At 40.0% G+C, this 17,929-nt stretch overlaps 1 pseudogene; it reads left to right on the forward strand.

The window, feature by feature from the left end:
* The first annotated feature begins 8,172 nt into the window (after nt 1–8,172).
* LOC118626245 lies at nt 8,173–10,552 on the forward strand (annotated as a pseudogene).
* The last annotated feature ends 7,377 nt before the right edge of the window (nt 10,553–17,929 follow it).

A 17,929-nucleotide genomic window follows, 5' to 3' on the forward strand; every position in this document is an offset into this window, starting at 1 on the left:
GATCTCTGCTGACATTTACTCAGACTTTATGTGCAAATATTCCCCTCCCCCCACTCTCACATCTTCCCTTTTAAACACATATACATTCAGAGAGATGAGCATTATTTCCATTGATTGTGGACACAGAATGGAGACAGTAGGGCCGATCTATATTTCTTCCATATAATTTGGGGACACATAATATAGCCTAGATAAAAAAAAAAAGTGTGTGCAAGTACGATATGTTTTGCTTATTATGATTTGTCAATAATTAGATAAAAGTAAATATAATATGTATTTTTATTCTGCCAATATGCTTAGAAGTAGAATTTTGTTTTGTTTTTGTTTCCAGTCATCTTGCAACATTTCCAAATATGAATCCAAATTTTGTATAACTCCAGCAAGCATATACTTTATACTGGTATAAAATGGCATTGTGTTGAAAAGATTGTCACAGTTTTCAGATCAATTACAAGGCTGATATAATTATTGAACACGAAGGAATAAATGCAGATGGGTGACAAAATCAACATTTGGGGTTGACATACTTTCACCCAGTCCAGATCCTGCTTTCAGTCAAGATTTGGCTTATTGTTTTAGGGAATTCCCAACCAAGATGGTATGAAATAAAAGCCAAATGAATGAAACACTTAAAGAGCTATGGGAAAGCAAAGGAAGAGATGATCATGTTTGTGAGAAAGTTCTGAGAACACTTTCACAGACAAGATTATATTGGAGCAAAGGGCATAGTTTTGCCTTACATAGTACCTAGAGCCAAGTTTAACAAAGTTAATTCTCAGTAAGTAGTTGTTGAATGTGTAATGGAAGCAAAGATGGAAAGATAACAACCAAAGTTATCATCTTGGAAAATAGCCACATTCAGAGGGCTGGAAGAGAATTTCAAAGAAGTAAAAGAGGAGCTCTGGCCGGTTCGCTCAGTGGTTAGAGCGCCGGCCTGCGGTCCAGAGAGACCCAGGTTCAGTTCCTGCTAAGGGCACTACCTCGGTTGCAGTTTGTCCCCGGCCCTGGTTGGGTCATGCGGGAGGCGGCCACTCGATGTGTCCCTTTCATGTCAATGTTTCTCTCTCTCTTCCTCTCTTTCCCTCCCCCTCTATCTGAACAGAAAGTGGAAAAATGTCTTCGGGTGAGGATAAAAAAAAGAAGTAAAAAAGGAAAGAGGATAGAAAACCGTGCAAAGTATGAAGACATATCAAGGAGAACTTGTTGAACAATATTTCCTAATGTTATGGCAGAAATTTACTCGATGGGAAGAGTCAAAGTGACCTCCAAAGGCTGTGATCAACTTCCGGGTATTTGGGGGCCTTCTAGTTCCGCTGTAGTTTAGGTGACTGGTGGACATAAGGGACAAGTAGGATTACTGACGCCAGGGACAGGGTCTTGTCTGCACTTCATTTGCCTTCTCATTACTACTATAGAATAATACTATTTTTAGTGTGGTCCTCAGACCAGCAGCATAAGTAACACTTGGGAAATTGCTAGAAATGCAAGCTTTTGTGCAAATCTCTGATCTACTGAATCAGAATCTTTAGTGGGGGGACGGAATTTTGTGCTGAATAAGCTCTCAAAGCTATTTTTACACAAACTGTAGTGTTGTTTTACAACATATTTTGTTTTACAGCATATTTCTGGAAGATGAGTTGCTATGGGTATAACCGAGTTTTCTGACTCTGAAATTTCAAGATTTTGGTTCTAGAATCTTCCCAGAATTAAGTTGCAGGAAAATTATTATATCAAATTGCTAAAGTTTAAATTATATTTAAGTTGTTCAAGGTAAACTGTTTATGCCATGCTTCATTTCTTAAAATCTTTCTTACAATGCCTTGCTTCCTTTAGAATGCGAAGAGAAGCAAGGTTGGCATTATTCAGTTAATCGTACCTAAAGACCACTCAGATTAATTATTGGACAATTCAGTTCACCTTGTGAGCTACAATCGCAAATATTTTTAATTAAACAGAACTAAAAATACAACATTTCTAAATTTGTTGAATGAAGATGAAGCAGTGCTTGGAGAAAATTCATAACATTATTTATTAGAAAAGAAGAAAGACTTCAATTCAAGAATCTAACTTTTCATGTTAAGAAACTAAAAGGAGACTTGACTTGAGGTGGTGAACACAGGATACAATATAAAGATGATGTATTACAGAATTGTTCACCTGAAACCTATATAATTTTATTGGCCAATGTCACCCCAATAAATTCAATAAAAAAAAAGTTTAGGGGGAAAAAAAGCAAAAGAAACCAAAGGATGCACAAAGAAAGATATAATAAAGATAAGCATAAGGATAGAAATTGATGTAATTTATATATATATATATTTTAAAAGAATATTAATGAAATAAATGATTTTTTTAAAGATCAATAAAATTGATACACCTCTAGCCAGTCTGACAACGGAAAAAAAGAGAGAAGACACAAATTCCTGCTTTCAAGAACAAAAGAGGGCACATAATTATAGACCCTGGAGATATTCAAAAGATAAAGTGACATTACAAAGAACTTTACAAACATATATTCACCAAATTTGATAAATGACCAAATATTTGAAGGATACAAACTACCAAACTCACCCAAGAAGAAAAGAAAACGTAGATGGTGAAGGACCAAAATTCTGAAATTCTGAAGCTGCTTTTTATGGATATTGATTTTAAACTCTTTATTAAGAAACAACTTTGAACCTACCCCCGTTTCCTGCCCAAAAGACTCAGTCAGAGAAACCTGCTTCAGCAAAGAGATCTTAGGATGCTGCTTTAGCCTAATTTGAATTAAGTGTGGTAAACAAGAGGGCTCCGTGCTGGTTGTCTGTTAGCTGGATACCACCTGTGTCCCACTGTTTCTGAATCACCAGCAAGGAGTTCCCTCTTCCTCAAGACCTGTACCTCACCCGTTCACACTTCTGAAATCCAAGCCCCCATTTTCCTCCCTTTCTGCTTTGTCCAAAATGTCTTATATATTCGATGTTGCCTCACTGTCTTTGGAATTTTCATGGAATGATCATGTCTATGTGAATGCCCCATACACATGTATTAAATGTTGGTTTTCTCCTATTAATCTGTCTCTGTCAATTTGGTTTTTAGCCCAGTCGGAAGAATTTAGAAGGTGAGAGAAAAGTATTAATATGTTTTTAGCCCCTACAACTGCTTCATACTTATTAAAGAAATTGAGTTCATCGTGTAAAATAGTCCAACAACAAAAAATTTTTAAATCCATATGATTTTACTCATTAATTCTACCAAACATTTAAAGATGAGATTATACCAATTTTATATAAACTTTTCCTGATAATTAAAAAGTACAGCCTAATTCCCAAGTCATTCTTTTAAGTCAGCAATACCCTGATATAAAAAACAGACAAAGACAGTTAAAAAAACAAAAAACAAAGACAACATATCCCCCATAAACATGGGTTTGAAAAATCCTCAAAAAATGTTAGCAAATCCAATCCAAATATACATAAAAATCATAATCAAGTGGATTATCCTAGTAAACCAAGATTTGTTTAATATTGTAAAGCCAACCAACATAGTCAATTATATTAACAGATCAAAATAAAAAAGTCATATTGTCATATTAATTGATGTAGAAAAGTTATTTGACAAAACTCAACATCCTACTTCGCAGTAAAGTAGGGAAGGAAGAGAACAATTACCCTTCTTGCCCTGAAGCACCCTCAGTTTCACACTGTGGTTCCCTTCCTTTTCTGTTCACAAATACTTTGGAGCCTCTGCTACCCAACAGGCAAAACTAAACACCAAATGCAGGTGTTTGAAAGTTTTAGAAAGATCTATGCCTTGGGTAGGCACCATTTTATTTGAGCTATAATGCCTACCAGGTCTGCCTGCTCTGGGCACTAGAATCTTGACCAAATTTTAACTGGATTCTCTGAGTTTTGCTTAAATGTGCATTAATGCAGCACTACTGAGCACACTTTGCTACCTTTGCATTTGGATCGGAATATGATGATATTATCTCTGCTTTCACGGGGTTCCCAACTTAGCGAAGAAGTTCAACCACAAATAAAGAGATTAAGTGAAAAAAAGTAGATGGGACTGGAAAACAGAACCAAGACCAGTAATGGAAGCCCCTGGCTGTCATGCTAAAAAGTTATAATTTTATCATATAGGTGATGGTAAACCACTGAAAATTTTAAACAATGTATCTACTAAACATTAGGTGCTCCTCAGGATTCAGAGAATACAAAGGTAACAGCCATGACCCTGCCTCCAGCAAACCCTCAACACCAAAAAACACTGCTCTATGAAGCTGATTGACTTACAAGTGAAGAAAGATATTATTTTGAAGAAATAATCCATGAGATTTTAAAATCTTTTTTCATTACCTCTCTCTGCACCCGCTCCATTCAACAAGCTTCAGGTTAACATCCTCAGGCTGGCTGAAAGCAGAAATAGGCTGATATCCTTCCTGCTTTTGTTTTCAAAAGCCTAAGCCCCAGAGTGGGGAAAATATTAGAACCATAGACAAATACTGATGCTTAGATGGAGGCTTGAGCTAAGAGGTAAATGTTTCTTCCCCTATGCTCTCTCTATCAGACCAGAACCCTCCTCATTCTGCAGGGAGCAGGTCGTGGGGAGGAGGAAGAGGCTGACATCTGTGTGTCTCAGAGGAACAGGAAGCCAGACCTGACTCCCAGGCACCCTGCTGCTGCAGTGGAAAGACCACAAAGAGAAATGGATGCATAAATGGTCTAGGCAGCCGGTGAGACGGAAGGTGAGTTTGCAAAGATGTTTCTATCCCAAGCATGGCACAAAAGAGCCAGGGCACCCCCTGGGGCTGCAGGGGACAGACAGTGGCACTCCGGGATACACTGTGTGAGCAGAGGGGCCCATCTCCATCCCCATCCCAGCTCTATGCAGCTGCAGCCCCACGGCACAGTCCAGGGAGGGGAGAGCTGATCCCAAGGGTGACTGGATTTAAAGTTGTTGCTAGATTGGCAAAGTGACCCTTGCAGTCAGGAAAAAACGTGGTGTGCTCTATTGAGTACAGTGATGCATCCTACACCTAAGTGGGTAGACTGAGACCTAGACCTACTACACATATCGAATTACCCTGTGGCAGGAGAGGTAAGAAGTTCTGCTAGATCTTAGGTGTAGTGTACAGGAAAGGTGAGGGGTCTTCTCAGAGGGGCTAAAACCTCAGATGAACGTTGAAGAATAAGGTGGGAGCATGTGAATTGGGAGGAGATTTCAGATCAATTAAATAGTTGATGTAAAGCAGACAAGTATGGTATCTGCCAGGAAGTTTAAGAAGTTCAGTTTTTACCCTGGCAGGGAAGCTCAGTACGTTAGAACATCAATCCGATACACCAAGTTTGTGGGTTTGATCCCGGGTCAGGGCACATGCAAGAATCAACCAATAAATGCATAGATGGGTGGAGCAACAAATAGCTATGTCTCTCTCTCTCTCTCTCTCTCTCTCTCTCTCTCTCCCCCTCTCCCTTCCTCTCTCTCTCTAAAAGCAATAAAAAATACATATAAAATTTTTTTTAAAAAGTTTGGTTTTGTTTTCATATAGGTATATTTTGGAGATGTCTGGGAAAATAAGTTGGAAAATCTGGCACAGAAATGAATACAAAGGACCCTATTTCTAAGGATAAGGATTTTGTACTTGATGATTGAAGAGTGTTAAACAAAAAAGTAACATGATTAGAATGTCATAGAAAGACAAGAAAATATTTAAATGATTATGATTTGTGCTATGTGATATAAAACTGCATTATTTATTACCCAGCTAACTTACATGTATATTATCTATATACATGTATATAAAATATTCAATAAGGCAAGAACCATCTGCTTCGCTCACTGTTTCAGCTTCCAGCACAGTTCCTGAAATAACAAGGTGCTTAATAAATATTTCTTAAGCCCTGGCTGGTTTGGATCAGTGGTGGAGCGTCGGCCTGCAGATCAATGAGTCACGGGTTCGATTCCAGTCAAGGGCACGTACTTCAGTTGCGATTCGTTCCTGGCCCTGGTCAGGGTCATGGGGAGGCAAATGTTCGATGTGTCCCTCTCACATCAATGTTCCTCTCTCTCTCCCTCTCTCTCCTTCCCACTATAGCTGAAGATAAATAGAAAAATATCCTCGGGCGAGGATTACAAATAAATATTCTTAAAATGAACAGAAAATACGAGATCTGTCATAGATAATAAAAGGTCTCTTGATTATTCAGCATTGTATTCTAAATGCCATGTATAACATTTGGCACATAAGTACCCAGAAATATTTAAGTAAAGGAAGGATCTACTCTGTAGATGTGAAAAGAATACCAAATACATAAAGCACATCAATTAAAAGAAAGATGCAACCATTGCAGATTTTCTATGAGAACTTCATTGCTTTCGACAGGGATCAGGTGAAACCTTTAATGAAGTAGGACTAAAACAGGCATCTGCACTTCGGTCTGAGTCCTCAGACCACGGTCAACTTGACTGTGGCCATTTCCTTTATCGAATGCAAGTTCATGTCTCACAGTGGTTCACAGCAGAGTGGTTATTTCCAGAACAGGGTTGTGTTCTCAGCAGCCAAGAATTCTCTTTCTTTATTGATGGCTTTTCACAACTTCGACTAAGGGTCCAGGATCCGCACCATCCTATTTGTACAGTCCTAGATAACTGTTTCTATTTCAGTGTGCTTTTGTCCAGATCCGTATACCCCATATGATGCAATTTAAAGGGATGACTCTACTGTGGGGCCTGCAAAACCATCTGCTGGTGCAGTGACTAGAACCTGGGGTGGCTTCTCTGTGCTGCTGTGCAGAAAGGATTTATAAATCATTCCGGCTTTAAGAAGTAAGAAAAGACCTTCTAGAGTCTAGCTTACAAATTAACAAAAAGATTTTTCCTTAACTCTCCAGTATCTTTTCCTGTGTTGTCTATCAGTGGAATATTATTCCATCTTAAAAAGGGAGGAAATTCTGACACATGCGACAACATGGATAATCTTTAAAGACATTGTGTTAAAGGAAATAATACAATTCCACTATGTGAGGTACTTAGAACAGTCTAATTTACAGAGATTGAAAGTAGAATAGAGACTACCAGGGACTGAGGGTAGAGGGTAGTGGGAAGCTATTGTTTAATGGTGCAGAGTTCCCCTTTGGGCTGATGAAAAATTCTGTGGATGGACAGTGGTGATGGTTGTACAATAGTGTGAATGTACTTGAGGCCAAAGAGCTGTCCTCTTAAAGAAATGATTAAAATGATATATTTTACATTATGTATATTTTACCATAATGATATATACATATATTTAAAACTAATTGGAAGCTCTGAGCTCATGGGTAGAGTTTATACACTACAGAGTCAGCCATTGTTTTGTGGACCCCTCCTTGTCAATTTCTTGAAGTCTTTTCTCTTGGATTAGTTGGATTATTGAAAGAAAGACTTTCCAAACCCTTGTTGAAAGGATAAAGACAGGTTGCCAACATTCTGGAGCAGAGTGAGAGAAGAGGACATAGTTCTTGTTAGTCATTATGTAAAGATTTATTTAATCCTCCTTCAATCCTATTTAGTCCTTCTTTCTCTAAAGTACCCTTGACCCAAATTGTGTCTGGTATAACCCATAGCTAGAGACCTTTTTAGTCTATCTCTGGAACACAGACCCTCAGGCTTCTATTGGGGTAAGGGAGGACTGCAGAGAGAAGAGATCTTTAGTTTTAAACAGATTTTCACTAATCCTCCTATTTTTTGTTTGTTTTTCATATTTTTCTTTATTGATTTGAGAGAGAGGAAGGGAGAGGGAAAGAGAGCTAGAAACATCAATGAGAGAGAACATCGATTGGCCACCTCCTGCATGTCCCCCACTGGGGATTTGGCCCACAACCCAGGCATGTGTCCTGACCGGGAATCGAACCGGCGACCTCTTGGTGCATGGGCCGATGCTCACCACTGAGCCACACCAGCCGGGCTAATCCTCCTGTCTTGACTGTGCACCTTAAGCTCTCCTTCTAGAGATAACTGATGCCATCAATTTCTGAACCTTTTGGCATTCTGCAGTGTCACCCGTTTTATCTGCTGGTCTGCCTGCTGGTTTAAGATTTTATCTTTCTCCTTCTCTCTTTTGTCACCCCCATGCACACTTCTTGTGGTATGTGAACTGGATATATCCCTGACCATCCTACTCTCTAGTACTTGCATCTCTTCAGCTTCAAGATGTCTGAGGAAGTGGTGCACCATGAAAAGGATGGGGTGGAGATTTTTACCTTCCAGGCATAAATTGCCTAACTCATATCTCTCATCATCAATACTTTCTATTCCCCAAAGGAAATGTTCCTTTGGGAGTTGATCAGTAATGTTTCTGATGCTTTGGACAAGATACATTATGAGGGCCTGACTAACCCTTCCATGTAGGACAGTGTGAAGAGCTGAAAATTGACATCTCTAAGTCGAGGAATGCAGCCTGACTCTGATGTTCATAGGCATTGGCATGACCAAAGCCTAGCTCATAAATAATCTGGGAACCTTTGCCAAGTCTGGAATAAAAGCATTTATGAAGGTGTTTCAGGCTGGTGGAGACATCTCTGTGACTGGACAATCTAGTATTGAATTTTATTCTGCCTACCTGGTGGCAGAGAAAATGGTTGTGATCACAAAGCACAATGATGATGATGAGCAGTATGCCTGGAAGTCTTCTGCTAGGGGTTCCTTCACTGTATGATCTGACCATTGACCGGAATTCCAAAGTGATACTCCCCCTTAAAGAAGACCAGACAGAGTTCTTGGAGGAAAGGTAGATCCAAGAAGAGGTAAGAAGCACTCAGAGGTCATAGGTTATTTCACCACTCTTTATTTGGAGAAGCAATGAGAGAAAGAAATCTATGACAGTGAAGCCGAGGAAGAGAAAAGGGATAAAGAAGAGGAAGATAAAGACGATGTGAAGAAACCCAAGATTGAAGATGAGGGCTCAAATGAGGAGGGTAGCAACACTAAGAGTTAGAAAAAGAAAACAAAAGAAGATTAAGGAGAAATATATTGATCAAGAAGAACTGAACAAGATCAAGCCCATTTGGACCAGGTACCCTGATGGCATCACCCAGAAAGAATAAGGAGAATTCTTTTTAAAAAAAGCAAGAATATGATTTGGTTTTTTGTTTTATTATTATTTTTCCATCACCATTTATCCATCCCCTCTCTGTCCTCTTCCACCTTCACCCATCTCCCTCCCCACATAACAGTTTGTGGGTTTTTTAACTCTTTTAATTTGTTTATTGATTTCAGAAAGAGAGATTGATTTGTTGTTCTACTTATTTCTGCATTCATTGCTTGCTTCTTGTATGTGCCCTGACTGGGAATTGAACCCACAACCTTGGAGTATCGAGACAATGCTCTAACCAACTGAGATATGCAGCCAGGGCAGAGAATTCTTTAAGATCCTTACCAATGACTGGGAAGACCACTTGGCAGTCAAGCACGTCTCTGTATAAGATCAGGGCATTCTTATTCATTCCCATTGGGCTCCTTTTCATCTCTTTGAGAACAAGAAGAACAACATTAAAATCTATGTCCACTACGTGTTCATCATTGACAGCTGAGATGAGTTGACACCAGAGTATCTCAACTTCATCTATGTGTGGTTGATGCTGAGGACCTGCCCCTGAATATCTCCTGAGAGAGAAATGCTCCAGCAGAGCAAAATCTTGAAGGTCATTTGTAAAAACATTGTTAAGAAGTGATTTGAGCTCTTCTCTGAGCTGGTGGAAGACAAGAAACTAGAAGACATCCAATGGGGCATTCTCTAAAAACCTAAAACTTGGAATCCACAAGGACTACTAATTGGCAACACCTTTCTAAGCTTCTGTTCTATCACACCTCCTAGTCTGGAGATGAAGTGATTTCTCTCAAATGAAGGAGATCCTGAAGTCCATCTATTTTATCACTGGTGAGAACAGAGAGCAAGTTGTCCACTCTGCTTTTGTGGCACTAGTGCAGTATATATGGCAGAGACTGTCGATGAGTACTGTGTGCAGCAGCTCAAGGGGTTTGATGGGAAGAGCTTGGTTCCACTTACTAAGCATGGCCTGGAGGTACCTGAGGAAAAAGAGAAGAAGAAAATGGAAGAGAGCAAGGCCAAACTCACAAAAGAAATCTTGGATAAGAAGGTTGAGAAGGTGACAATCTCAAATAGGCTTGTGTCTTCACCCTGATGCATTGTGACTAACACCTACCCCTGGACAGCTAGCTTGGAGCATATCAAGAAAACACAGGCACTTTGGGACAACTCTACTATGGACTACGTGGTGGCCAATAAGCACCTGAAGATCAATCCTGTCCATTTCACTGTGGAGACTGCGGCAGAAGGTGGAGGCAGACAAGAATGACAAGCCTGTCAAGGACCTTGAGGTGTTGCTGTTTGAAACTGCACTGGTCTCTCCTGACTTCTCACTTGAGGACCCCCAGACGCACTCCAACCACGTCTACCACATGATTAAGCTAGGCCTAGGCACTGATGAAGATGAAGGACAGCAGGAGAACCCAGTGCTGCTCTTCCTGATGAGATCCTCCCGCCCTTGAGCATGATGAGGATGTCTTATGAATGACAGGAGTAGATTAGGAGTTTCTACCTGCAGACCTTGTGTCCTCTGTGTGGTGTTTTCAGCATTGAGTGGCCCTAGCCTATCTGGTTTCCTCTGCTGATGTCTAGTGGTTTTTCTTTTCTCCTGTCTTTCTGTCTAAGACAGGATACAGGGCTTCAAGCCTACCCTTCCCCCATTTGACATTGGATTTGGATGTTGTGTATTGTAGTGTTTTTTCATTTATTTTGTTCTGAAATTAAAGTATGCAAAATAAAGAAGATGCAGTTTTAAGAAAAAATTGATTTCATCTTGCTTAGGTTTGGTAAGTCAGTTACCATTTGTACATATGCTTTCCAGCTTCCAAAATGTTATTACTGTTTTCCTCTCTCTCATTATCTGTCCTTCTGGGTTTATGCAAGCAAAAGGATATCCTTTACTGTTATTTTAGTGGGGCTTAGACAAGAGCAAGAGTTAATGTGTATGCTCAGTCTAATATCCCCGCCAGTCTCTTCTGTAGTTTTTATAATGCCATTTAAAACATTGTTGTGATTTTTTTTTTTTTTTTTTAGGCTCCATTAACAAAAGGAAACCATCTGAAATAAGAAAAATGACAGTGGTGAGTGAAATCTGGAGTACTATTTTCAGTGCTGGGCATAACTCTTAAAACTAGAAAAACTGGAATTATTTTAGAGGACAGTGACTAAAATACTAATGGAACAATTGAAGGGACTTGGAATGTTTTCAACAGAGAATGAAAATTTCCAGAAGTTGACTTCAAATATTTGAAAAGCTGATGTTCATTTATTTATTCATCCATCTGAGTCCTGCCATATGCTAGGAAACATTCTTCCAGCATGGGGACAGTAGAAGACATGATCAATTTTCGATTCTGTGGAACCTACACGTAGTAGGAGAAACAGTGATTTGCTCTGGATGAGCTCACTGTAAAAACAGAACAAATGAATAAAAGCCATCAGGAGATAAATTTCAAATGAATATAATAAAGAACTTTAAAATGTTAGAACTGATAAAGTGTAATGAACAACTTGTTCAAATTCCTCAAAAGGTGATGAGAACGAGGGTCTCCCCAAAAAACGTTTCACAGAGAGGATAATTGCATGGGCTCTGGTTAGAATCCCAGCTCTACTCCTTGGTAGCTGTTGACCTTGACCTCTCTGGGCTTCCAATGCTTCACATGCAGAATGTGGCTAATCATAGTGGACTGTACAGGGTGTTGTGAGGATTGAATGAGTTAACATGTGTAAAGTGCTCGGAAGATTATCTATACAACATAGTTAAGTGCTACATTAGCATTAGCTCATATTATTCATTTTTAACCAAATTTTTTGATAAATTTTTAACTCATCTAAAAGTTGCAGAAAAATAGTACAATGAACATTAATTATATACCCTTCACCTAAATTTCCCAGTTGTTAACATATGCCACATTGGCTCTGTCTCCCTCTGAGAGTGGTTGGTTGGTTTCTTTGTTGTTGGACCATTTGAGTGTTAGTTGCATATTCACCCCTACGTACTTCACCCCTACGTACTTCACTCCTGCATACTGCACCCCCACATATTTCACCCCTACGTACCTCACCTCTACGTATTGCACCCCTATGTACTTCACCCCTACATACTTCTATATATAATTTCCCACATAACTATAATAAATTATCATATTAATGATATTTAATATTGATACAATTCTATTTTCTAATAGGTGGTTCATATTCAGTTCCCCCCAATTGTCCTAATAATGTCCTTTAGCTGTTTTAGAACTTATAATCTGCCCAGCTGGTGTGGCTCAGTGGTTGAGCATCGACCCATGCACCAAAAGGTCACGGGTTCAATTCCTGGACAGGGCACATGCCCAGGTTGTGGGCCAAATCCCCAGTGGGGGGCATGCAGGAGGCGGCCAATCAATATTCTCTTTCATCGATGTTTCTGTCTTTCTCTCCCTCTCTCGTCCTTTCTCTCTAAAATCAATAAAGAAAAAAAAATTTCTTTTAATAAAAATCAAAACCATAATCCAATCAAGAAACAGGTGTTACATTTAATTGTCATATCTCTTTAGTCTCCTTAATCTAGAACCATTCACCAAGCTTTTTTTGTCTTTTATGACATAGGCATTTTTGAGGAGTCCAGGCCAATTTTTTGCATAATATACCCCAATTTAGATTTGTCTGATTTTCCTCATGATTAGATTCAAGTTTAATATTTCTGACAGAAATAATATTCAGGAGATGTGTTTTTTTCTGAACATCACCTTAGGGGACACCTGATGTAAGTTTGCCCCATTATTCCCATTTGGTTAAGAGGGTGCCTTCTGCCTTCCCCCTGGTTTTTAGTAAGTCATCCGTGGTATTATATTTGGAGACTGTGAACTTTCTAGAGTCTTTCACCTGGTGATGTTAGCATCCATTGATAACTTGCCTATCTCATGGTGGTCATGGCATGGTCAACAAGGTGGACAAAGAAGATAACTTTGGTTCAGGGAAAAGATTGCCGTCGGGTACAGTGGGAACCTAGAGCAGCTACTTATCTCCACTTAGGAAAATAATTTATAAGCTTTGGTATAAATGCACGCATCTCTGATCATTACTAGCTGAATGACACTGGGTAAATTTCCTTAAACTTAATCCTCTGTAAAATTGGAATTACACATTCTGTCCAACATTGAATTTGTGTATTGACACAAGGGAAACTTAAAGAAGAAGAAGATGATGGTGATGATGGCTATAGGATGAAGATGATTATATTATGAAGATGATTAAATTAATGAAGATGGTACATTTAATCAGATAGTGACTCTAAGATATACAATAGGTCATTGAAATTAAGCCATTGCCTCCTGGGTTTGGACCAGTTGGGAAGGGTAGGCATAGCCAGAAGAAAGCAGAAGAGTTTGATCTTTTTCATATTCAGCCTTTGTCATAATTAGTGGTGATACATCCAGTCTGAAATGCAATGCAGAGGTGGTAAGGCTGGACCGTTTGCCTAACAGTCACCTAAGAAGACTAAAAATTTTAAGTTTCTAAGCTAAATTAGCCCTTCAGAGACTCTGATCCAGTATGTCTTGGGTGAGTTTGGCCCACTGTCAGGGTAGATAAAGTGCTACATAAATCTAAAAGGTCAGCCCAGGCCCTGGGCAGTTTGGCTCAGAGGTTAGAGCATTGGTCTGGGGACCAGAAGATTGCGGGTTTGACTCCCAGTCAAGGGCACATACCTAGGTTGCAAGTTCGATCCCTAGCCCTGGTCAGAGTCCTGCAGGAGGTAACTAATCGATGTGTCTCTCCCACATCGAAGTCTCCCCCCCCCCCTTCCACTCTATCTAAAACAAATCAAAGGAAAAATATCCTCAGGTGAGGATTAACAAAAAATAAAAAATAAATAAAAGGTCAGCTCAGGAGAGGAAAGTCGATGTGCATGTCATCAGATTATAGAGAGTAATCGTATACGTACTTGCATGTGATAGCATTGGTCTGAATACTGGTTTATAATAAGAAGAAGGCACTAAGGTCTTTTGTGGATGGGTTAAGGCAATTCAACATGTACACTGCTGAGACAGTTGACATAGGAGCAGCCAGAAAGGTCTGCAGTCAACTCCGAGAGTTGTACTTCAGATCTGTGCTGCCCTGTGTGTGGCCACTAGCCACAGGTGATTCAGCTAGAATGAACCAAGCACAAGTGCACTTTTAGAACATATCTAAGTGCTCAGAGTACTTTAAAAAATGTAAGGCTCTGGCCGGTGTAGCTCAGTTGGTTGGAGCGTCATCCCATAGACTGAGGAGTTGTGGGTTTGATTTCCAGGCAGGGCACATACCTAGGTTGTGGGTTAGATCCCTGGTTGGGGCGTGTGTGGGAGGCAACCAGTTGATGTTTCTCTCTTGCATTAATACTTCTCTCTCTCTCTCCCTTTGTTTCTCTCTAAAATCAATAAACATATATTATTTTTAAGAAAAGCAAAGCTTAAATTGAATTTACATTTAATTTTAAATTGATTAAAATCATATAAAATTAAAAATTTAGCTCCTGGGTTAAAGTAGCTCATTTCAAGTGCTCACCAGCACACATGGCTAGTCACTACTGCAGTAGGTCAGTGTAGACACAGAATATTTTCAGCCCTGCAGAAAGTTCTATTAGCACTGCTGAGGAAGTGTTGATAACCTGCCAAAAACCCATGCATAGTAGAAAATAGTTGTTACTGGTTTCACTCTAAAGACTTGATGTCTAGTGAATAAAATACTATTTTTGTTGGTCTTATTGGCAACTAAAGGGAAAAAAAACTGAAGCAAGCCAGAAGCTGTTTGATGAAGAAATGGCATCTCTTTATACTATTCCCCCCTCTTTAATGTGGGGAGGGTGAGCTTCTAAACCCTGTGGCTCCCCAGAAACAAGCTACCTAGATATTCTCTCTTAAGGGACTATTCTATGAGACACTATTGGGTTCTACTCTCCCCCAGGCCCCTCCGTTCCCCAGGCAACTGACTGCCAAGATGGTTGGCAGTGCCCAGGTGTGATACCAGGTAGCTGCATTTCCTCTCTGTGTGCTCAGTTGGCCTAAGTAGAGTTTTCATCCATCTGCTCCTCTCACCCTTCCACATTGCAGAGTTAGGTGTTGTTTTGTTCCCTGGAGGAAGCCCATATTGTTCTGTTCCTACCACAGAAAAAACAAACAGGAGCAACGAGAAAAAATATGGAGTGCAAGCATGTGTTTCCAGGTCATCAACATGCAAGCAAACATGCATGAAAATGAGTGTTAATTTACTGCATCATTCAGTGTTTGCAAGATTATCAAGTCATTTCCCATAGGCAGCCCAACAGCCATCACCAGGTAATGAATTTTTATTATAACCATGTATGATGGTTGAACCAGCAAACTAATGATCAAAGAAAAGAACAAAATAATAACAATGGTGATAACAATAATGATAGTGTAATAATTAACTGGCAAAGGCATTTATAACAAAGGTCAACTGGCTAATATAGTTGTTTGGGGCACTTATAACAGGTCTGACTTTCTCATTTTAACATTTGTGGTTTCTGCTGCCTTCATTTAAAAAAAAAAAAATCAGCCATGAAAATAGACCCAGCCTACTACTGATCAAAATAGAAAAAGTTTGAATGAATAATAAGTTGTGCTTTTATTTATGTTTTTCATATTAGGTTTTGGAGGCCCTTTAAATTTTGTCTGTATTGTTTTGCAGAAATTATTAAACCAGAAAAAGACTCCGGCTTTTTAAAATTTTGCGTTCAGCGTTGAATTATAATCTTCATTGCCAATTTTCTCATTCACGCTCACGTATGGTTGGCTTTGCTTTAGTTATGCACAAAACTCAGGGTGGATTGTACTTTCCCAGGGACGAAGCCATTGGGAAACAAGACATTTAAAAGATAAAAAGGTATTTTAAAAATTCATTTTATCTGTATGTTATTCCTCTTTACGATTTTCCTCGTCTCATATTTTTTTTCTTTTTCTTAGTTGGCGTGAAGTCTATTGTGCTATCTGATGCAAAGAAGGATTGATGTGACTTTAACAATGGGAAGTGTATAAATCCAGGTTGTCCAGAAGAGAATTGTGAGTCATGTGAGCAGAGCTGAATGTTTAGTGAGCTCTTTTTCTGGAAAAGTTGTCTCAGTTCATGCTCATTTCCCTTCACGGAGCATTGTTAGTTATCTCATTTTAGGCCAGTACCTTCTAGAAGTTCTCAGCCAGAACAAATATTTACAGTTAAGCCCTAAACTCCAGAAAATGGCTTTGTCTGTGTGCTGGAGGGGGGGAGTGGAGGGAGGGGGATAAATGGAAAAGCTTTAGAAACACAAATGGAGCCACCACGATAAATCCTTCAGAGACGCTCGAACGGGTGTTTATTAGAAGAAGTTGCCGCAGTTAAGCTAAGGTAGAGGGCTCAGAGGCTGTGGGGCTCTGATCCCACATCACTAATGGGCACACTTTTCACAGACAGAAGGGCCCTGCTTTAGTCATAGTGGTAAATCTGTGGTGACAGACGTTTGTTCTATATTTGTGAATGACCTGATTTGGCATGCAGCTCGTTCCACTGACAATAATGGTAACATAGCGGAGGGAGAGGGAGGGAAGAAAGGAGCCGGGATTAGGGGAGGAGGCGCGGTAGAGGGAGGAGAGAAGCCCAGGCAGACAGAAAGGGAGAAGGGGAAAGGACCTGTAAACAGTGGAAGATCGGAGCATCTAAGGGTGACTCCAAGGAAACCTGCCTTTAGTAGAGCATCATTTTCATTTGGGAGCCACTTCAATTGATTCTGGGAAAACCGCCTTTCTTTCCTCCGTGCCCCCTCCCCTTTCTTCTCCCGCCTCTCCCCTGCACTCTCTGGGGAAGATCGCTATTCAGACAGCTGTCAGCTGGTGCGAGATGCTTCTGCATCAAGGGGTCCCTTGTAATTTGCAAAACTTGTCTGGTCCTTCTATGTTTGCTGCAATCCTGCAACACCTTCAGGTAAGGAAGAAACTGGCCCAAAGTGAGGAAAAGAATGAAGGTTGTCGATAATTAGAAGAGAAGTAGAATTATGCCCTCTGCCACCTCCCCTCACCTCAGGCCATCCCTTCTTAAAGTAACAGATAGAATCCATGGCAAGAGCAATTATGATGCCCAAAGACACCTCTGCTGAGAGTGAGCTAGGAGCGGTGGGCAGAGCACTGAATGGGAGACAAAAATGCTGCGTACTGCTACAGACTCGCTGTGTGACCATGGACAAGTTGCTGGCCCTCTCTGAGCCTGTTTCCTAGTCTGTAAATGAGATAATTCAAAAGAAGATCTTGAGGGACCTTTTAGCATTAAAAATCACAGTTCCCACAAGAAGTATGTAGACATGAGAGTAGGTAGCTTTAGTGCCACATCCTCAGGCACCTTCCTGACCTGACTATAGAAAATATTTCTCTACCCCCATCATCCTGAAACAGCACTTGCCATCGTCTGAAACATTGTGCTGATTTCTTTACAGCCATTTGATTAACCTACTAGCATTCAAGCTCCACGCCAGTGGGAACACAGTCTGTCTTATACACCACTTCTTCCTCAGTGAAGAATATATATACTTTATATTATTTATAATCTCATTATAAACCAAATGTTTGCAGAGTACTGAATGACTTTCTCCAGTTATTTTTTTCTATGTTGAGTATTTTTAATTCACAAGCAATAGACACATACTGGGGTTACCTCAGAGAGTGACATTTATAAGGAATACACAAGACAAGCAAGAAGGGGTCAGGAAACTTCGAAGCCCACAAGCAGGCTCTGCTGAGAAATGGAGCATGGCTATCCCCATTTAGGGTCCAGTTAGAGTCGATGCTCTGACACAGCATTGACTCTTCCCGTCTGTTCTGATCTAGCATCCTTGCTGTCTGCTCCAGGGAT

The sequence above is a fragment of the Molossus molossus genome, unplaced genomic scaffold (assembly GCF_014108415.1).
Source record: "Molossus molossus isolate mMolMol1 unplaced genomic scaffold, mMolMol1.p scaffold_m16_p_12, whole genome shotgun sequence".
Classification (NCBI taxonomy): domain Eukaryota; kingdom Metazoa; phylum Chordata; class Mammalia; order Chiroptera; family Molossidae; genus Molossus; species Molossus molossus.